This window comes from Bos mutus, chromosome 2, assembly GCF_027580195.1.
Source record: "Bos mutus isolate GX-2022 chromosome 2, NWIPB_WYAK_1.1, whole genome shotgun sequence".
Lineage (NCBI taxonomy): Eukaryota > Metazoa > Chordata > Mammalia > Artiodactyla > Bovidae > Bos > Bos mutus.
The window spans coordinates 45,313,297-45,335,653 of NC_091618.1; positions in this window are offsets into that span (position 1 = coordinate 45,313,297).

Below are 22,357 nucleotides of genomic sequence, written 5' to 3' on the forward strand. Positions count from 1 at the left end.
TGAGGGGTATATGCCTCGTTTATCTTCTTGGGCCTTGTAAAAAATAGAGATTATCTTTAAGAATGAAAGTCCTTTCTGTACAGTAAAACCCAAGTCAACATGTAAGTTTTTCTATATTTTTCCTTGCTGACCTCTGTAAGCTCAGCTATAAACTATTGATCAGGTCTGAATGGACTGATTCCTGGGTGAATTCAGACAGTTGTTTATTTTCTCTGGCTTGTATAAGGTGATAAAGGAAACTTCAAATTTTAATTCTCTCTTGTAACACTCTCTGACTGCCCCAAGCTAAAAAGAGGAAAGCCAAAACAACAAAACATAACACATGTTCCCATATTAAACATTTTAAATGATGATAATTTAAAAAATCATGATCCACTGGGACTCATGTTACAGTGGTTAAGAATCCACCTGCCAATACAGGGGTTCGATCCCACATTCTGCAGAGAGACTAAGCCCACGTACCACAATGACTGAGTCCAAGCTCTACAGCCTGTGATCTGCAAGAGAAGCCACTGCAGTGAGAAACCCGTGCACCTCAGTGAAGAGTAGCCCCCACTTGCTACACCCAGCGCAGCCAAAAATAAATAAGTAAATAAATAAATACATAAATAAAATCATGATCTACCAACCCTTTAAAAGAAAATTAAGGGAAAATAAGTGTTTCTGGTGCCTGGCTTCCTCCCTCTGGTACCTTAGAGTAGGACTCCAACCCAGCATCTTTTGTTTGTCCTTACTCATAGACTTGGCAGAGAGGATCTTAATCTTTTTGAAGACAATGCATCCCCAGGGGTGGATGAATCATTGAGTGATCACATGTAAGTAAAAAAATCAACTAGATTTTTCCTCCAAAAAAGATGGAACATTTGCTTTTGTTACTGAAAAATGCCACTTCCAGTGAAAAATCTACATTGGTACGCTGTGGTATGTTCCCATTCGAGTCTTAGGTATGCTGCTCCCTAGAAGGGATTTTCTCCCAAGGTTTCCCCATATTACTTATTGCTAAAAGGCTCCCCTCCTTCACTAAGCACAATCCTGTTAATAACACAACTGGAGCAATAGTAATAATAATAAGTAACCACCACAACAGTAACTTCCCTGGTGGCTCAGATGTAGAAGAGTTGGGTCAGGAAGATTCCCTGGAGAAAGAAGTGGCAACCCACTCCAGTATCCTTGCCTGGGAAGTCCCACAGACAGAGGTGCCTGGCGGGCTACAGTCTGTGGGGTTGCAAAGAGTCGGACATGACTGGGTGACTTGCACAACAGTAGCAGTTACCATGCAGCAGATGTACTGCGTGTCTGGCACTAAAATTGGTGATCTGCACTTGTTAACAGATTGGGTTTATTATCACCATTTTTATAAATGAAGAAACTGAGCTCAGAGATGTTAATAACTTGCATGCACATGCTTAGTCATTCAGTTGTGTCCAACTCTGTGACCCCATGGACTGTAGCCTGCCAGGCTCCTCTGTCCATGGAATTCTCCAGGCAAGAATACTGGAGTGCATTGCCATGCCCTCCTCTAGGGGTTCTTCCCAACCCAGGGATCAAATCCGGGTCTCCTGCATTGCAGGCGTATTCTTTATTGTCTCAGCCACCAGGGAAGCCACGTTAAATAGCTTAACACCTCATAATAAGGAAGAATTGGGTTGGCTAAAATGTTCATTTGAGTTTTCTCGTAATATCTTATGGAAAAATCCAAATGAACTCTATGGCCAACCCAATAGTAGAACTGCAATTTGAACTCATCTGACTTTAAACTCACTCTTTTGTGCTCTTGTTTTCCGATACTCTATCTAGCTGTGATGGCTATTTCTCAGGGTAGAGGTGAAGGAGGAGCCAAACACATGGGGAGAGAGCATCTGGGCATTTTTCAGGAAGACTGGAGAATAAACAGCTACCACTGTCCTGGATGTTCCTCCAATAAACTGTGATGGCCAGGTTCCATCCCTGTTGTATTCTCACTGGCGGTCACCTACTGGCTTCCCCAGTGGCTCAGGTGGTAAAGAATCTGCCTGCAATGCAGGAGACCTGGGTTTGATCCCTGGGTCAGGAAGATTCGCTGGAGAAGGGAATGGCAGGCCACTCTAGTATTCTTGCCTGGAGAATCCCTGGGCAGAGGAGCCTGGCTATAGTCCATGGGGTCACAAAAAGTCTGACATGACTGAGTGACTAATACTTTTCATTTTCAGGAGATGAATACACGTGAAATGGAGATAATAGGTGCTCATTAAATCTGTTTCCGAGTAAATGTTAAAACCACTGCCATACCAACAGTCAAGGCTTCACAGTTTCTCTGCAGGAGGGAGTTAAGGAATGGCATCTGGTTGACAGGGAGTCTAGGCAACTGTCTTGGAGCATATCTTGGTGGGTGGTTTTGGTAACAGTGGTAGTAAATGGTAATGATGGTAACTCAGGGCAGGGCAAAGTCCTCACGAGTCTGTTCAGGGTGGAGACTGAGTGCCCTCCCTGGCCCAGGGATGGGTCAGAGGTCTCATGACCAGTGAAGCACCCACCACCTACTGCAGACGTGGGAGGGAGGCTTTGAGGGAGTGGAGGGCTTGGCTGGGTGACCTGCCCAGGGACAGCTCTGTTTTGCCAGCAGCGCTGCAGCTGGGCCGCTTAGGGTGTTTTCTGCAGTGCGATGACAGTGTGATGGAAGGGCCGTCGTCTCACAACCGTGCAGTCCTGCCAAGCCCCGGAATGCTCGTTTGCCTCAGCAGCTCTCCTGAGAACCCACCCAGCCCAGTGGGGCCCAGAGATGGAGGGGAGTGGAGGGCGCTTTTCCTAATGTAACATCTTAGCACATTAATCAAAAGCAAAATAAAAGCGAATTTCCTCCTAAACATAAGCTTGTGTCGACGGCACACCTCTCTTGAGAACAGGGCCGTGGCCGGGTCCAGCTGGGCGTGGACTCGCCGGCTTCATGACCATGGAAGTAACCCAGAAGAGTGCAGAGGATACAGGAGATAAAGTTTCTCTGTTGGGGAAGAGATTGGAAACCAACTTCAAAGGAAAGAAAGGGGCGTTATTGTTGAGGTTTGGGCCTCAGAGGAAGTCTTTCCAGCTGAAACACTTAATGAACCAAACCCACAGAATTGGAAATTCTAGACTCTTTGGTCAAGAGCACCTGGGGGCCCAGGTCTTACTGATCTCTCTTTTCTGGCCTGTAGCACTTTGGATATGTCTCTCACAGGTCTGGCCTGGATTAAGCGAGGCCTTGTGCCTTTCCCTGGAGGTTTCCTCTCTGCAATCTGAACTCCCTCGCCAGGCTCTAAGCATTTTCAATCCAGAAGCCACTTTCCCCTCTCCCTTGGCATCTGTCTGAGTTACGGCAGGTGAAAGCATCTTATAAACGGGAATGTATTTTACAAACGTGAGTTCCCTCGAAGACTCCTTTATCCCTCTCAGAGCCCAGAACTGTGGCGACCTGAAGCAGAAATGCAATGACGAACCATCAAATAAATGAAACAATTGCCTGGAACAACACTCTTGTTGGCCAGTTTGGAAACTGAAATCCCTACAGGCAGCTTCCTGTTTTGCTACATTGGCCTCATTTCTGGAAGTGAGGAAAGGTGAGGAGAAAGGCTTGACAAGAAATGTCGGGGAAGGCAGGATGTTGAATGTAACCTTCTCCTGAGAAAGAGGGGCTGCAGAACAGAGAAAGTTTCTGCCTTTTCCTTTCCTCCTGGGCGGCCTGGTTATCTGTTTGTGGGGAGAAACAGAGATACTTTCCAGAGCAGCCAAGAGAAGAGAGTTCAGTAAGACCCAGACCTCTAGGGGCTTTCAACCAAAGTGTCTAGTGGACTTTTGACCTTTCAAATATGACACACATACACACAAATTTTTTTTGTACCTTCTCATTTTTTTTTTTTGGTACCTTCTCATTTATGAAGTACATCAAAGTGAGACAAACATAAAATAAAATTAAGCCTGTAAATTTAACAATCGCACTCACTTTTGCTCTTAGAAGCCTCTAAGAATCTATGCCCAAGTTTCTATTTTATCTGTAACTATAACTCTGTTTTCCCTGGAAGGAGAAGTTCCTCCAGCAGAGGGTAATTTAATTTTGTCAGTAAGCAGACACATTCTGTTTAGATTTGGAATCCTTTTAAAATGGGAGCTTTCTATCAATCACCCTCCCTGAGCATGTTTGGGTTATACCCTCTTCGAGAAAAGGGGCTCTCTGCCTATTGATGATGCTCAGTGACCAAAGGGGATGGACCACCTAAATATCATCAGTGTCCCTGGGTTCATGGGCAGGATACGGCCTGGCGACAGCTCTCCTGGCCACGTGGTCCCTGACTGCCCCAAGGTTGTCCTCTTGGTGAACGGCCACTGTCCGGCACTGCTGAAGAGTTCCAGCACCAGTGAAAACATAACTTTCCACTCCATCTCAAGAAGCCAAACACAGAAACCATATTCAAAGGGTTCTTTGTCCACAAGATAACGTTTGAATCGGAAACTCGTTTAGCCAGATTCTCTTGTTACAATTTACTGCTTCATCAGGTGGGGGCAGGGACCGGCATAATCCATCCTTTAACTAATAGAGGATGATTCCCACAGGAAGGTCTGCAACTCCAAGTGTGTGTTTAAACAAAATCCCTCATCCACCCACATCTCAGCCTCCAGTGCAGAGAATGCACCTTGGACAGCTGGAGGGTGTTCTCTTGGTGGGGGAGGGGCCCATGCACAAACAACCACACGCAGGAGCGTGGGACTTTCAAGCTGGAGAGGAAAAAGTAGCCAAGAGCAATAATATTAGAATCCCTTCCCTCCCAGGGATTACAAGGCAGGGGCAGAGACTGGAGGGATGGGAAGGGAAGACAAGGATGGACAGACAGTCCTATGAGAACAATCGCCTTTGTTCCGAGCAGGCTCAGAGCGCTGCTTGGGAAGCTCCGGGGCAGGTTAGGGCTTGTGTGTGCGAGTGAAGTCTCCTGGTGACCAAGGGCCCAGGTGGGTGGGCCTGGAATGCCGAAACTAGCGCTGGACTGAGGGGGTGTTTTTGGCCCATTGTCTGCCCACCTCTACCCAGAGTTCCTACGGCTTCTTTCCAGAAGCCCCCTGGAGCATTCTCAGTGGGGGATGAAGGCTAAGCAAGGATTTCTTGTCTCCTCAGGGAGGGCCAGATTAGCTGTGGGGACCAGACTGGGATTCTGACTGTCTGATGCTCAGTTCTGGATGGGCCACAGTCCCCTGAGGAGTGAAAACAAAACATACCGCATTCTTGGCCCCCCTAAGATCTTTTGAATCCAAATCTCCATAAGGATTAAGCTTGAGAATTTGTGTTTCCAAAGCTCCCCAGATATTTCTCATGCTACTGGTGAGGAAACCTGTGACTTGTAAGCCTGCTAGCGTGAATACAGTCTTTGTTTTATTTTAAACCTGCTAATATGAACCAAATCTGAATTCCAAATTTGAAAATTAGCCAAACTTCTAAGGGACTAGGGCAGAATCCCTAGCTAATACATTTCCTAAAATGGGTTTGGAGACAGACACTCATCTGGCCTCCTTCAAACTTCTGATCTCCCTGGATGAGCACTTACACAGTCATCAGACTTTTGTTTTTAAGATCCGGTATCTTGGAAAAGTCAGGCATGGTTGATCACAGGTCCTGGCTAGCCATTGGAAGGTAGGAGAGAATGGAGATAGGAAACCAGAGACATGCTTCTTAGTGCAGGACATTCTGTGCAGCATGGCCGCTAAGCCTCCATTTCATCCCTTTACACCCCTCTTGGCCAAGCTCTTGTTTTCACACTGTTCTCATTTGCTTCAAGTGGATCTTTGGGTTTATTTTGTTGTTGTTGTTCAGTCTCTAAGTTGTGTCTGATTCTTTGTGATCTCATTGACTGCAGCATGCCAAGCTTCACTGTCCTTCACTATCTCCTGGAGTGTGCTCAAATTCATGTCCATCGAGTGGGTGATGTTATCTAACCATCTCATTCTATGCTGCCCCCTTTTCCTTTTGCCTTCAGTATTCCCCAGCATCAGGGTCTTTCCCAATGAGTCGGGTTTTCAGATCAAGTGGCCAAAATATTGGAACTTCAGCTTCAGCATCAGTCTTTCCAATGAATATTCAGGGTTGACTTCCTTTAGGATTGATTGGTTTGATCTCCTTGCAGTCCAAGAGACTCTCAAGAGTCTTCTCTAGCACCATAATTCAAAAGCATCAGTTCTTTGGTTCTCTGATATGTTTGGCCTTCCTTGGTGGCTCAGAGGGTAAAGAATCTGCCTGGAATGCAGGAGACCTGGATTCGATCCTTGGGTTGGGACGAATCCCCTGGAAAAGGGAATGGCTACCCACTCCAGTACTCTGGTCTGGAGAACTCCATGGACAGGGGAGCCTGGCAAGCTACAGTCCATGGGGTTGCAAAGAGTCAGACATGACTGAGTGACTTTCACTCTCACTTTCAGCCTTCTTCATGGTCCAGCTCTCACATTCATTCATACATGACTACTGGAAAATCCATAGCTTTGACTAGACGGACCCTTTGTTGGCAAAGAAATATCTCTGCTTTTTAATATGCTGAGTAGGTTTATCATAGCTTTCCTTCCAAGGAGCAAGCGTCTTTTAAGGTTTGTTTATGTTCTTGCAAGAAAGATAATGTCTTATTCATTGATTCACTCAACAGTGTTTGTTGAGTACCTACTATGTGCTAGGCATTTGGGGATGATTTAGTGAAGAAAGCCATCATATTCCCTGCCTTTATGGAGTACATATGCTAACAGGGGATGAAAGATAATAATCTATAAGCATAAAAATAAGAAAATTATCAGTATGTTAGATGGTGGTTAAATGCTATGGAAAAAATAATCCAGAAAAGGGGTATCAGGAATGCTGACTAGAAGGACTTGGGCAAATTACAGTGTTAAATTTTCTGAGCATCTATTTTTGGTTTATATAAATAGTATTATTACATATCTCATTTTGCCTTTTATTTATTTTTTTGCATCACATCAAGTTGTAAATTGCTGCATAATATTCTATGAGAGTCTCTTGTACTGCAAGGAGATCCAAACAGTCCATCCTAAAGGAGATCAGTCATGGATGTTCATTGGAAGGACTGATGTTGAAGCTGAAACTCCAATACTTTGGCCATCTGATGCGAAGAGCTGACTCATTTGAAAAGACCCTGATGCTGGGAAAGACTGAGGCAGGAGGAGAAGGGGACGACAGAAGATGAGATGGTTGGATGGCATCACCGACTCAATGGACATGGGTTTGGGTAGACTCTGGCAGTTGGTGATGGACAGGGAGGCCTGGCCTGCTGTGGTTCATGGAGTTACAAAGAGTCAGACACGACTGAGTGACGGAACTGAATTGAACTGATTCTATGTTACGTGTTTACCATTCTCACCTACTTTCCCAGTATGAACACTCAGATTGCTTCCAATTTCCCATTGCCATGAATAATGCTGCAATCACCATTATATAATAGAAAATGTGTTTGGGATTTATACCCAGGAGGGGATTTTCTGGGTTATGTGTTCTTTGTTGTTTAGTTGCTGAGTTATGTCTGACTCTTTGCGACCCCATGGACTGCAGCTTTCCAATATGACCCATCCATCTTGGGTGGCCCTGAATGGCAAGGCTCATAGCTTCATTGAGTTATGCAAGCCACTCTGCCATGACAAGGCTGTGATCCATGAAGGGGGTTATAAGATCTACCTATGCTTAATATCATCAAATTTCCAGATTGCTTCCCAGAGTTGCTGCTGCTGCTGCTAAGTCACTTCAGTCATGTCCGACTCTGTGCGACCCCATAGATGGCAGCCCACTAAGCTCTCCCGTCCCTGGGATTCTCCAGGCAAGAACATTGGAGTGGGTTGCCATTTCCTTCTCCAATGTATGAAAGTGAAAAGTGAAAGTGAAGTGCTCAGTCGTGTCTGACCCTTAGCAACCCCATGGACTGCAGCCTACCAGGCTCCTCCATCCACGGGATTTTCCAGGCAGGAGTACTGGAGTGGGGTGCCATTGCCTTCTCCACAACAGCCCACAATCCCATCAGCATGTACAAAGGCCCCTAAGTCTCCACACCTCTGCCAGCATTTGGCATTCTCCAGCTTCCTGGATTTTTTGGCAGAGAATTCTGGCTTCTATTATCAGCACTCTTGCTAAAATAAGGTTCTGCCATTGTTATCCATGCCCTGTCCTTCTCTGGCTCCCTTCAGCTCTCATCTTTACATCACCCACCTTCTATTTCCTTCTGACTACGAACACTTTTTGTCTGCATTGCTGGGCTGTCTGTTTTTCTAAGCTCAAGGCTCATGCCATTTAGACTTCCTATCCTAAGGTCAGAAATCCCACCTCCTAGTTGGCTAGATAGAGACCTCCTCTTCCTGGTCGAACAGCTTTACTTGCATACTGTTTTTCAGGGCTTATTTAGGGCTCACAGTGGTTTCCTCTGCCTTGCCTCTCCTAATCTAAACTCTCCCTTCTGGCTTGAAGAGCTTCCACCACCTTGACCTGCTCTTCCATCCCTCCTGGATCTTTGCACATCTTCCTCCCTCAGCCAGAACCTCTCTCTCCCCCACTCAGCTGAGACTCCTGTCTCCTTCCCCCAGGTCTCAGGGAGGTGTCCCTCACATATGCCCATGCTCTGTGCTTCCTTTCCTTTTTGTGACACTTCTGCAGCCTCTTTGTCATGGACACCATGAGGCGTCACGCTCTTGTTTGCTGTCACAGGCCCAGCATCTCCTGCTCTGTGTGGCACACAGTAGGTATTCAATCCATATTCATCGACTGAATGAAGGAATAAACCAGGGAGTGAGGGCTTTCCATCTCTCACACATATGATGTTGGCAGCCTTGGGTTTTTGTACCCACTTGAAATATTTCTCTCTTCTATCCTTTCATCTGCTTCCTCCATTTGACTCAGGCCCCAGCAATTCTACAAATCTTATCCCCATAACTGATCACAACTATATCCCCAAACTGATCACTGTTCCTCTTTTTTATTTTGGGGACTCCTTTATTCTTTGTAACATACTGGAGCTAGTTTTTCCACTGGATTTAGGGGTTGTGAGTGCCATAGGTCACATTATAGAGGAAGCAGTCTCTGGTGGGGTCCTCCTGCTCTTTCCTGTCCTCTGCCAAATTCTGTCCCAGAGGATGTCCCTTCAGCCCCCCATCCCTCAACATATCACAAGTCTTGTAAGAATAACTGATCATTACACCTTCTCGGATGTCAAGCTCCTCTTGTGGAGTGAGGGAGCTGGATAAGATCAGGGCTGATAGTGAACCCAGATGCACCAGCCCAGGCTGCCAGAAGCATTCTGGCCTGACATTCCTGTTGTCAAATATCTTAAATCTGGACCAGATAATTTCAGTGTTCTTGTATATCTGTCATTCTGTGATTCTAGGCAGGGAAAATCAGATCTTTTTATAATCCCTGATATTCTGATCCAAGCACACCTTGTACAAAGTGCAAGATGAAGCATGTTATAATAAACGGCATATCTGTGCTTCCCTTGAGTTTTGTTTATCCTTACCAAGTTTCCTTTAGATCCGTCTTGCTGGGGAGGGTTCAATTTAGGAATAAAGGGAAAAAGGAGGTCTGGGTCTCAGCCTGGAGTATGACCTCAGGCATCTAATTTGTCACATTGCTGTGGGTGGAAATGGCGCAGGGGACAATTCACAGTGAGGCTTTTTTTGTTTTTGTTTTATTTTTGCTTGTTTTGCCTAGATTCTAAAATGTTGTGCATTTCCCCTTTTATATGTCTAGAGTTTTGAAATATTTTCTTCTTAAAAACAAGTGTTTTCTCACAGTTTTCATTGCTGGAAAAAAAATCACATGGCCTTTGCTCCACAGTTCCCATCTATACTTTTCATTGCTGTTTTCAAGGTTAGCAATATGCTGTTCTAGATGAGCTAGCTCTTTCTAGGCCTACGTATCTCCAGGTAGCATACAGTATAAGCACACCAGAAGTGGGATTTCTAAAGAATGACTTGGTGCGGTCTTAGCTCCTGGGCCTGGTACCTGAAAAACATGCCAAGGGGAGTTTTATTTGGGTGTATCACTAAACTCTGCTTATTGTCATAGTAACTCTAATAACCCATCAGTGACAAACTGAGTGAAATTAAGAAAAGTGAAGAGGCATGTGGTGGGTGTCAGGGAGGGTGAGGTAGAAGAAATGGGTGAACTGTTTATCTATTAATTTAAATAGAAATTTTTGAAAAAGAAAGAAAAGTGAATATAAAAATAAAAAGTCCCCTGTAGAAATTTCTCTCAGCTTCAAGAGGCCTAGTTGACTTATATATTGCGAGATCTTTTTAACTTAAAAAATATATATATTATATTTATTTGGCTGTGCTTAGTTGTAGCATGTGGGATCTAGTTCTTTGACCAGGGATCAAGCCCAGGCCCCCTGCATTGGGAGCACAGAATCTTAGCCACTGGACCACCAGGGAAGTCCCAGGAGATCTTTTTCTGAAAAGTAGTTTTGACTCATTCATTCTGATCTGTTGACAAATCAGATTAGATTGTTGGGGTCTACCTTAAGAGTATGTCCAGTGTATAAGCACTTCTGACTTCCAATGCTTCTGCTTGGGCCAGAGACACCATTATCTTTCACCTGGTCTCTGCCATCTTCCATCTTCCATTCTGACTCTTCTGCATTTATCCTTCATAGTGTAGAATCACATCCCTGCTTGAAGCCCTTCTATCATGTCCTCTTGCACTCAGTATAAACCCCACAGCCTTACCATGGCCTTCAAAACCCAGCCTGTTCTGATCCAAGCAGCCATTCCAAGGTCATCTCCTCTTATCTTCACTCCCTCTCTCTCTTTGCCTCAGCCACCGGCCTCCTTGCCACTCTTCAGATGTGCCGAGCGTATTCCTGCCTCGGGGCTTCTGCCCTTGCTGTTCCTTCTTCATGGAAGGTTCTTTCTCAGATACATATTCAGCTTCCACACTCCCATCAAACCTTCACTCAGATGGTTTCAGAGGTTCCCTCATGACCCTAAGAGAGGAGCCACCATTTCCCTCTACCTTATCTAATTTGTCTTCATGGCCTACATTCTTAGGTGATACTATGAATTTATTTCTTTATTGCCCTCTTATGTGAGGAACTTTTATCTGTGTCATTCACAACAGTGTCCCTGAAAGCCTAGAATAATGCCTGGTACACAGTAGGTGCTCAGTAAGTAGCTGTTGCATGAATGAATGGATGAATGCATTTATAAAAAAGTATTTGTTGCTTACTTATTAATAGGCTGGGCATTGGTCTTGGGTTTTTAATGTAATCAAATATATTATTTTTTAGATTGTAAAAGAAAAAAAACTCTCTGAAAACACATTTCTCAAAAGATGCCAACATCTGTTAATTTTTTTTTTTTTATTAAGAGCTGTAGTCCCAGGTCTGGACAGGCAATTGGCCTTATCTAATAGCTTAAGTGGTGGTTAAGTATGTTTTGGGATTTGTTAGCCTTAACCCTGGGGAGTGGCAGCTCAGCCAAGTTGATTATAGCCCAGCTGGGCCTGAGGTCACTGGATCCTGCCCTGGTGAGTCTGTCCGCTTTGTTCTTGCCACAGCGCTAGATCTGTGGCTCTTGCCCCGACTAGCCTCCCCTCGCCAAAGTTGACTGTGGCCTCCAAGGAGATCACTTGGGAAGAGATGGGTGGGTTTGCACAGAAGTATAACTGGCTCTAGAAATTCAGCTCAAAATCATTTCAAAAGTAGCTGCTTTATCTGAAGACCACACAGTTTTGGAGGGAGAAGTAAGTGTGGTGCCACAGAGGTGGGTAATGCCCTCATGGGGGTATACTTTGTTCTTAATCCAAGCCCCTTGGGTCTCAGAGATGGCCCCTTTTACCAAATCCATATAAAGGTCAGCAGGAAAGTGAAAGTGTTAGTCACTCAGTCATGTCCAGCTCTTTTCAATGCCATGAACTGTAGCCTGTCAGGCTCCTCTGTCCATGGAATTCTCCAGGGAAGAATACTGGAGTGGGTTTTCATTCCCTTCTCCAGGGGATCTTCCAGACCCAGGGATCGAACCTGGGTCTCCTGCACTGCAGGCAGATTCTTTACCATCTGAGCCACCAGGGAAACCCTAAAAAGTCAGTGAAGGCCCAGGGAAATTTGAACACAAACCATAATTTTCTCTTCTTCATTTATCAAAGAAAAACATCCCTGAAATCCTCAAGCAGGATTTTTATCTTCCCTAAATGCTTGTCCTGGTGTTTCATGAGCTTCTTTATTGTGCTAAGGAAGCCTCTATTGTGCTAAGACCTAAGGAAAGTGAAAAGTGAAGTCGCTCAGTCATGTCTGACTCTGCTACCAGATGGACAGTAGCCTATAACACTCCTCCATCCATGGGATTTTCCAGGCAAGAGTACAGGAGTGGGTTGCCATATCCTTCTCCAGGGGATCTGCCCGATCCAGGGTTTGAACCTGGGTCTCCCTCATTGTAGGTAGACGTTTTACCATCTGAGCCACCAGGGAAGTCTAGACCTAAGGAAGCCTCTCCCAATTTTTATAGGTGGAGAAAAATGAAGCAGGGACAGTCACACAACTTGATTAGTCCGGCTTCTCAGACTCTGGCTGTCCTCATGTCCACAGAGGAGTTTGTGAGATAAACACTGCCTTTAAATCCTGAGCCCCACCTGGCTATACACTTCCCTGCCTTTGGCCAGTGGAAGAAATTGGGAAATCTAAAAGCAAGAACGTATACTTGGGAGGAACCTGGAAAAACATTCTAGGGCCTCTGTTTTTCCCCTTGTGTTTAGAGAGATGATCCTGCATCATGTAGAAGGGAAAAAAAAAAATTGACCAGAAGCCCTGACTGTGCCTGTGGCTGACAACTAACTGGTCACTTGAATTGTCAGTGAAGATACCATTTCCCTGGCATTTTATAACTGAGTTTCAGGGATTCCACAGGGATTTTCATTTTTCACATGAATTTCATTTACCAGCTGACAAAGGGAACAGATTATTCTGTTGAGGTTAAAAAAAAGGCTGCTGCTGCTGCTAAGTCTCTTCAGTCGTGTCCGACTCTGTGTGACCCATAGACGGCAGCCCACCAGACTTCCCCGCCCCTGGGATTCTCCAGGCAAGAACACTGGAGTGGGTGGCCTAGTAAAATGCTAAGGCTACTCTCTACTCTGAATCTCAGGGACTCAGGCCAGGAGTGTGGAGGTCATGAGATCAGTATCAGACGTGAGTTGATAAATAGAAAATTTTATATCTTATAAGAATTTAGGCTTAGGGGAATTCCCTGGTGGTTCAGTGGTTAGGACTCAGCACTTTCACTGCCAAGGGTGCGGGTTCAATCCCTGGATGGGGGAACTAAGATCCCATAAGCCATTCAGTGTGGCCAAAAAAAAATTCAGGTTTAGAATGAAAGCCTACTATTGACAACACCTTGGATGGACCTTGCGGGCATTAGACTAAGTGAGATAAGTCAGATAGAGAAAGATATACTGTATGATCTCACATACATGGAATCTAAACTGAGAGAAACAGTAGAGTAGTGGTTATTGGCATGAGGGATGTGGGAAATGGGGAGATATTGGTCAAAGGGTTTAAGCTTGTGGGTGTAAGATGAACAAGTTGGGGGATCTAATGTACAACACAGTGGTTAAAGCTAATAATACTGTTTCAGGTACTTCAGTGTTGCTAAGGGTAGATCTTAAATTTTCTCACCACAGAGAGGAAATGGTAACTGTGCGACAGGGTGGAGACGGGGGCTAATAATGACGGCCATCATTTCGTAATTTATAAATGGATCAAGCCAATATGTTGTAAGCCTTAAACTTACACAGTGTTTTGTGTCAATTGTATCTCAGTACAACCCGAAAAAAAACCATTCAGGTCCGAATGACCTGGTTGTACCTGGTTGTGTGTATTGAAGTCTCAGAGATACTCCCAACAGTCAAGCCAGCCTCAGATTGCACTGGGCCTCACTTTTCCCCTGGGGGAAACTGAGGTATGGCATTCCAGAGCCCTCCGTGGGAAGAGACTGTGCCAAGGGAGTCAGTTGGTGGCCAAGTCTCTTCCTCTAAACCACACTCTGACTCTGCCTCCTGGTATGTTTATGACGGCTCGGAAGGTAATCTCACATGTCAGCGAGAGCTTTCCGGAATACACGCATCTCATATTCTGGGAAGAGTAGGCAGCAGGGGTGAAGGTGAGACAGGAAATCCTTCTGAAGGCTCTGAAGCCATCCGGTTTTGGAGCGTCCCCAGCAACTCCCACAGAGTCGAGCCTTTGAAATTGCCTGTGGGGAGACTGGACGGAGAGCCGGGCTGCCTCAGCCTGCTCTGGCCCTGCTGCCTTCCTGCAGGACCCTCTGAGGGGAATTGAGCAGCCCCCCCGGGAGGATGCTAGGAGAATGGGCCAATGGAAGGACATGGGCACTGGACTGGTGGGCTGCCTGTCAGGCGGCGGCAGGGTGGCCTTTTGTCTGGGTTTGCTTACAGAGCCAGGGAGGCCGGGTGCCAGGGAGAGTGTTTGCTCTGTTTGGGAAAAGCCGTGTCCGTCTGGCTTGCTCTGTAGCCTGTGGCCTCTCAGCCCTGTGGAGTTCCTGTCACTGGGCACGGACCCCACAGGCCAGGTTTCTGCTGTGGCCAACAGGAGATACTGGGCTGGAAGAGACAGCAGGGAGCCAGTGTGTGTGTGCGTGTGCATGCACGTGTGGGTGGACTGACAAGCTGCCAGTGTGCCTACTCCCCAGACCTTTGCTAAGGGTCTCCCCACCTAGGAAATGTGGACTTGGCCCGTTGATGTAGTCTCAGGGGGAATTTTTGGGAGTGGCAGCCCAGTATTCTTAGGCCTGAAGGGGTTTCACAGATCATCCTGTGCAGCCCATTTTATTTCTTACAAATGAGGAAACTAAGACTCAAGGATCTGACCTAGTTCATCCAAGGTCATATAGGAAACCCAGGTTTGAGGCCTGGCTCCATCACCACCTTGTCGTTGGACCTCGAGTGAGTTATTATACTTGAACTTGCTAAGCCTGTTTTCTATTCTGAAAAAGGGGATAAGAAAAGTACCCAGCCTACAAGGCTAATGTGGGTGTTGAATGAGATAATCCAAGAGAAAGGCTCATCACGAGCCTCTGGTCACGTCCATCTCAGAATCTGCATGTCCTTATTTTACTGTTGCCATGCAGTTAGCAACAACCAGAAGCCAGGGCTCTGCAGCCACATGTACATTCAGCTGTTCACCAAAGGGTTAGTCTCTCAGTTGTGTCTGACTCTCTGCAATGCCATGGACTGTGGCTCACCAGGCTCCTCTGTCCATGGGATTCTCCAGGCAAGAATGCTGGAGTGGGTTGCCATGCCCTCCTCCAGGGAATCTTCCCAACCCAGGAATCGAACCCAGGTCTCCCGTATTGCAGGCAGATTCTTTACAGTCTGAGCCACCAGGGAAGTCCAACCGCTTCCAAAATCACCATCGCCTTCTGTCCTCCCCATTTTCCTATGAGGTAGAGAAAGCCAGTCTCCTTTCTTCCATTTTCCTGATGAGACAGCTTCAGTGCAAAGATGGGCCTCAAAACTGAGTCTTCTGTTTCCCAGAGCCCCCTGCTCTTTTTTTTTCTGGCCTTCACCTGCTGCTAATTAGAATATTCCTACTTGATAGAATATTCCAGCTACATTGAGACTAACTATGGGAAAGGAGGAAGACACTTTCCACCCCCGCCACCCCAGGCTTTCCCAAATGAATGGAAGTTACCTCAGACTCCTACCCTTTACCGTTTGTTCTTGAGTTCATCCTGAAGGCCCCAGGCTTCCTCCTCTGACTGGTAGACCTGTGTCTGATGGAAGGACAGAATATTCTTCCCAGCTTTAGGACTGGCAACTTGAACAGAAAACAAGAATCGCCATTAGTTGTGTTGTGGTGGCTGAAGGGATTTATGGATGTTTTTGGAAAATCTATGGACACAGACCCAAATGGAACAGAGCCCTGAGGAAACGCGGTAGCCCTTGTTACATAGGAAGAATGGATTTAATGTATACGGGGTGAGGGTAGGGGGTGGTGAGGAGAAAACAGAAGGAAGAGGGGCCTGCCCTACTCAATATTTACAATTTGAGCCCTGAGCCCTGAACTTCCAAAGGTGGTGGCAGGAGGATTGTTTCTGTAGTATATTCCTCCCGCTAAACCCACCCCCGAGAAACTGCAGCAGGCGCAGATCACTGTTCATGAATATTAACCAGCAAACTCCTCCAGCCACATGGAAACTGGGGCTAGTGCGAACACACTCACCCCCACCCCCCAAAAGCACCAAGCCCACCTTCCCCCCCACCCCCCTGCCCCAAGGAAAACCCTGAAACCTGACCCTGAGGCTGAGAGAGAAGGGGTCATCCAGGCAGATGGGTCAGAGGGCATGGCCAGGGGAGGGGTCAGCTTTGTTTCCACTCCGTGTTGGTGAAAGCCAAATCTTTATGGAAATTTTCTAGCTGCATTTTGGGCTATTTAGCTTCAAAAACAAAAGATTTATTTTTCCCTGCTCTCCTTTTGGGTTTTGTCCTCTGCTGACAGCAGTGACATATGCGGGTCTAGAGGCTGTTAAGACTAGGCCAGGTTCCCCCACCCCCAATCCCACTCCTTCTTCCCCAGTCCTGAGGAAAAGAAAAGAGAATCCTAAGTAAAAAGAACCCAACCTGCAGGGAGGCAGCAGGAACATTCCCAACTTCCACCGCTGCTTCTCTGGTCTTTTCAATAGAGAAAAGAACAGGAGTGGCATGGTGGGACGTGCCTTTCATTATACACTGTTGACATAACCTGTTACATTTTATAAAGCACTTGCACATGCTGCAGTATCCCATGGGATCCTTGCATCCGTTCCTTGAGTTGGGGCTTATGGTCCCCTTTTGCAGATGTGAAAACTGAGGCTTATCAGTAACTCTGCCAAGGTCAGTGAGATATCAAAGGGGTAGAACTAGCACTCCCACCAAAGTTTCTGTCTCCAAACACAGGGACCTTCCTGATAGATACGCTGAGAGATGTGATTTAACTTCTCCAGGTCTCATTTTCCAAATCTAAAAGGAGGTTATTCCCTAGGTTCTATTGAGACCTTCTAAACTGTTTTCTCACTTTGGTCCTTCACGAGAAAAAGTCAATGAAAGGGGTGTCAGGAGCTTGACAGTATGAGGGGAAGAAATCAAGCTGTGTCTCTTGGTAGCTTCTGGGGTTTTACCTCAAGTCCCCTGCATGGTGACAAAGATGGGTTGTTGTTCCCATGCAGTTCTCAAGTATCGATCAGAGCAGTTATCGAATCAATCTGGAACATCTCCAGAGCGGCCCTCTGACATTGTGGATGTGGAAGCCGTTCTTAGCATTGCCAGGTGTTCAAAAGTAAGGGATTTTGGTAAAAAAAAAAACAGTCCTGTTTCAACACTATGATATTATTGGTAGAAATGTGACTGAGACTCCTGGGCTTCTGTACACAGCCTGTATTTTAGAACTTGTGCTCATATGGCAGGGATTTGGGGCAAGAATTTGTAATTAGGTTCTTCATGAATGACTTAGGACAGAGTACTGCCTAGGCTCAATGCCTTTCTCTTTTAGATCTTGAGTTGAAAGCTGTATCTCACTTTACATAACTCAGATGCAAGTGTTCTGGTGACATTTGGATGGGCACAGGGACGTGTATTTAGCGTCTTGGTCTAGTTACTACTCTTCTGGTTATTGTGGACGCGCTAAGGTGATTGGCCAGCAGCATTACAGGGTGCTTGCTTAAGGAGTGGGTCTGGGTGGAAAAATCAGGGACCAGGTCTGGTCTGAGTGTGAAAAGCCTGGATGGCTTAGTTTGATAGAGAAGCAAGCCCTTTGGTATTTAGTTCAACCCCTGTAGCTCTCTTGCGCTTTTTGTTTCTGGGCATCTGAAATTCATGGGCAGGAGGGACTAGAGGGCATCAGGGGACCAAACTGTTACCTCATTTCTCTAGATTTGAATCTGGTGGTGTGTGATAGCATTGGAGAGCCTGCCAGAGGTGAACACTATGGGAAAGTTGATTTTTTTCTCCTGCCCTCTCCTCACCGTTTCCGCAATAACAATGCTGAGGCAAGCACAGCAGAGGTGGTACGGCACAGAGATTAGCAGTTTGGGCTCAGGAGTTAAGATTCCCTGAGGCCAGATCCCCGCTCTTCCATGCTGGGGTCTTGGCAAGTTCTTTCACCCCAGTGTTCCTGTTTCCTTCTCTATAAAATGAGGATAATACTAGTTCCCACCACATAGGTTGTTGAGGGGGTTCAGCTAAATGGTTACGACAGCTCATCGCTCAGAATGGACACCTGGTTAGTTAGTTATTCCTGCCAGACTCCATGTTGGCTATAGCAGACGTGAGGGCTTCTGTTCTTCCTGATACCTGGTTAGAACCACATACTCCTCTCTGACTATAGAATATTGGGAAATTGGCCCAGGCTTTTTTCTTTTTTCTAAGTTTTCTTCAGCTTCCCTGATGGCTCAAGTGGTAAAGAATTTGCCTGCAATGCAGGAGACACAGGATTCGATACCTGGGTCCAGAAGATCCCATGGAGAAGGGAATGGCAACCTACTCGAGTACTCTTGCCTGGGGAATCCCAGGGACAGAGGAACCTGGTGGGCTATAGTCCATGGGGTCACAGAGAGTTGAACACAACTGAGTATGCACGAACTACTCAGGAACGTGGGATATTTTAGCAAATATGACAACTGCACAGACACACAAGGTCCTGCAACCCCCCTTCAAACCCCCCCACCACCAGCTGCTGGAGGAACAGAGCGGGTGTGTGTGCTCTGCCTGGCCCTCTTTGGTTCATTGCCGGAATCTGAGGCTCTGAGCCGAGCTGTGTGGTGCATCCTGGGCGGCTCACTTTAACAAGCTGGCTCTGAGCAGGCCGCCAGGTGGAAGGACTCTCTGATCCTCAGAGAAGCCAAGCTCCAGTCAGCCCTGCTGGGAACAGCCAAGACGGGAAACAGGCGCTGGAATTTCCCACATCTTCTGGAACTGGGGGCCTAAGGGGGCCCAGAAGTTGGTCAGAAGAAAATTGCAAGGAAGACTTTGTCTCTTTCACCAGATTCTTAAAGGGATCTGGAACCTTAAAAAAGAAGAGCCCTTGTGGGAGAAAATGATGGGATGTCTGCGGCTAGAAGGGAGAACCTGGATGAATGTCCCCACACTGGATGGTCCTCAGGAGTGAACTGGGGTCCTGCCAGGACTTGCTCAGTAGTGGAGGATGGTCAAGTGTGAGAACGCGACGGGGGCTAGTGTACTCTCTGATCGCAGGAAACACAACCACGTTCTCGCCTGCTGAGAGGCAGCTGGTCCAGTAAAGTTAGGATTCTTCTGGTCAAAGAATTGATCTGGGTTGATAGCATGATGCGAATTAATATGTTTACTAATGACTGTCCCCTTGGAGGACCTAAGGTGGAGATCATGACAGATGTGAGTTCCTAGGGCTGCTGTGGAAACTTACTTTAGAAGACAAAGGTGCTGATTTCTTTCTGGGGTGGGGAGACATCCTTCTTTCCATGGTTCACTTGAGCTTCTTCACCACGTCTTTCCTCTCCCTTAGTCGGCCCCATTTCAGCAACAGGAGTATCACAATCAGTGACAACCACACCATTTCCGCTTACAGGGGGTGGTGATGGGCTGTATGCCAGGCACCTGTGCCGAGTATGTTCTGCTTATGATCTGGGTTAATCCCAACAACATTCTCCTAATGTAGACATGATGAGTATTTTGCAGACAAGGCAAGAGAGGCTCAGAGAGATAACTTCCCCTGCCAGGTTCTACGGGTAGTACATAGACGAGCCCAGATCCACTTCGGACCTCTACTCCAGTGTCTGCATGCTGTCCCGCTCCTTTCCCTCACCTTCACTCGTTTTAAAAAAGAACATTTATTTATTTATTTGGCTGTGCTGGGTTTTAGTTGCTGCATGCAGGATTTTTAGTGGCGACTTGTGGGATCTAGTTCTCTGACCGGAGATCGAACCTGGGCCTCCTGCATTGGGAACACGGAGTCTTAGCCACTGGGCCACCAGGAAGTCCCCCTCTGCCCACCTTCTGCTCTTGTTCTACATCACACACTGGACTGGAGTGCTTCCCTGTGAGGGTCTGTCCTAGAGAAAAGGCAAAGAGGGAGGGGCTGGAGAACAGGACAGCGTTGTCAGTGTCTATGTGTGTTGGGGTGTTGTGTAGCTGCGTTCGTGTTGGGTTATTGTGTAGGGTGAGGGGCATTGTGTGTGTTGGGTGGCATGTTTGTAGAGGGTGTTGCTGGTGTTGTGGAGTTGTGTGTGTGTTGATGTGTAGCGTTGGGGGGGTGTTGTGGTGTGGTCTTGGGGAACTGTGTAGTGTTGGGAGTCTTGTGTGTGTGTTGGGGTGTTGTGAGGTTGTGTGCTGGGGGTGGAGTGTGACAGGAGGAGAGTGCGTCTCTGTCTCATGCTTGGTTGGTCATTCCTTGTCTGGGGACCTCACTTCTGCCAAGGTCCTAACTGTCACTGCTGCCTGTTTCCCCCAGACTGAAGGAGATGAAGCAGCTGGTCCTCTGTCGCTTTCCTTTCTGACCTTGGTGTGGGGCTGAGACTGGCCGCCAGCTCAGGGGCAGGTAGCTAGAGGAGAGGCTCACAGAGAGGCCTTAGGGTGAAAGCATCTCAGCATGGGCCGGTGCATTTATAAAGATTCTGCACTTGAGCCCACTCTTGGTGCATATAAATATCTAAAGAATGAAGGATTTGCCAAAACCTGGCTTTGTGCAGCCCACAAGAGAGGTATGTGCTTTTTATCTATTATCACGTATTACTGCAATGACAGTAGTGAAAAACAGCTAGTGCTTATATAATGTTTACAATGCAACAGGCACTATTTTAATTGCTATATATATATATATAATTTAATTTAACCCTTGTGATAACCCTAAGAGGTAGCTGCTTTTTTTTTTATCCCCACTTTATAAATGAGGAGCCTGAGTCACAGAGCTGTTAAGTAACTTATCCAAGCTAGCACAGGTAGAAAGGGGTTGAGGCAGGCTTCGGAAACTAGGCACGTGCTTTAGAAACCCTGCACCCATGCCCTTAACCACTAGATCTCGTGGCCTTATGATATCAGGCAGAGAGACTGGCAAGTCTGACTCCTGTGCTCAGGAATGCAGAGGCACCTCCACTTCTCAGACAAGGTCCTGAGATTCTTGCGGCTGGTGAGGCTTCATGGTTCAGGTAATAAAAATTTTGGCTGGGTTTTATTTAGACCAGAGTTTCCATCTCAGGGTTGAACGATCCTATTCTCAGCCTGCTGGTCTCTGGCATTTGCAACAGGAGCCTTCTCTGTTGAAGGACTGACTGGTCCAGTTGAGCCCCAGGTAGAAGACAAAGGAGGTATAAGACAATCTTTCTCCCTGCTGGCTTGGAAACAATCATCTTTCTCCCCAGGAATCAATGTCTTTGCATTCTGGATGTTGAAAGAAAAGACTTCATGTCATTAAAAATAAAATTTTTTAAAGGAAAAAAAAAGCAGTGTTCGTCTCTTTGTGCATCTCTACACCCTCTTAGATGTGCCTGCAGAAAACTTCACTTAAACGAGCACATTCCTAGAGTGCTAAGGGATAAATGGAACAGGAAGTGGACTGACTACTTGGTTATTTGTTAATTCTCTGCAGGGGAATAACTTAGGACAATGCCTGGTGAAGATCTCAGAGACGCAAAAAAGGAAGGTGTCAAAAGGTAAAGGGATTCTTAGCTGGGAGTAGCAAGGGAGGAATGAAGGAAATGTATCTAATGAAATTATACCAGCCTATAAAGATCTGGAGAAAACAAACCAACATTTTTAACTGCTGAGGAATTCACACTGAGCTCAGACAAGACAATGGATTTATTTATAGGTGCCCCATGGTGCATGTTGGGGCGAGTGGCATAGCATGCTTTTTGCTCCAAGAATTTTCCTTGTCTAGAAAGTGGATTTCTTGGCAGAACTGGAACCTGGCTACTTTTAGATTCCTTAAGGACAGAAGAAATTCCCTGGGATGCACACAAAAGAGTCTGTTTCTGTCAGATAGTCAAGAGGAGCTTGACTATAGTCAAGACACTATACTGGTCTCAAGACCAGGGACATCTCACCTTTATGCTGGCAGATGCTCTGGGGCCATCTGCTACTTCCTCAGGGTGATAGGGGGCTTTCCCTGATAGCTCAGTTGGTAAAGAATCCGCCTGCAATGCAGGAGACCCTGGTTTGGTTCCTGGGTCAGAAAGATCTGCTGGAGAAGGGATAGGCTACCCATTCTAGTATTCCTGGGCTTCCCTTGTGGCTCAGCTGGTAAAGAATCCGCCTGCAATTCAGGAGACCTGGGTTCGATCCCTGGGTTTGGAAGAATCCCCTGGAGAAGGGAAAGGCTACCCACTCCAGTATTCTGGCCTTGAGAATCCAATGGACTGTATAGCC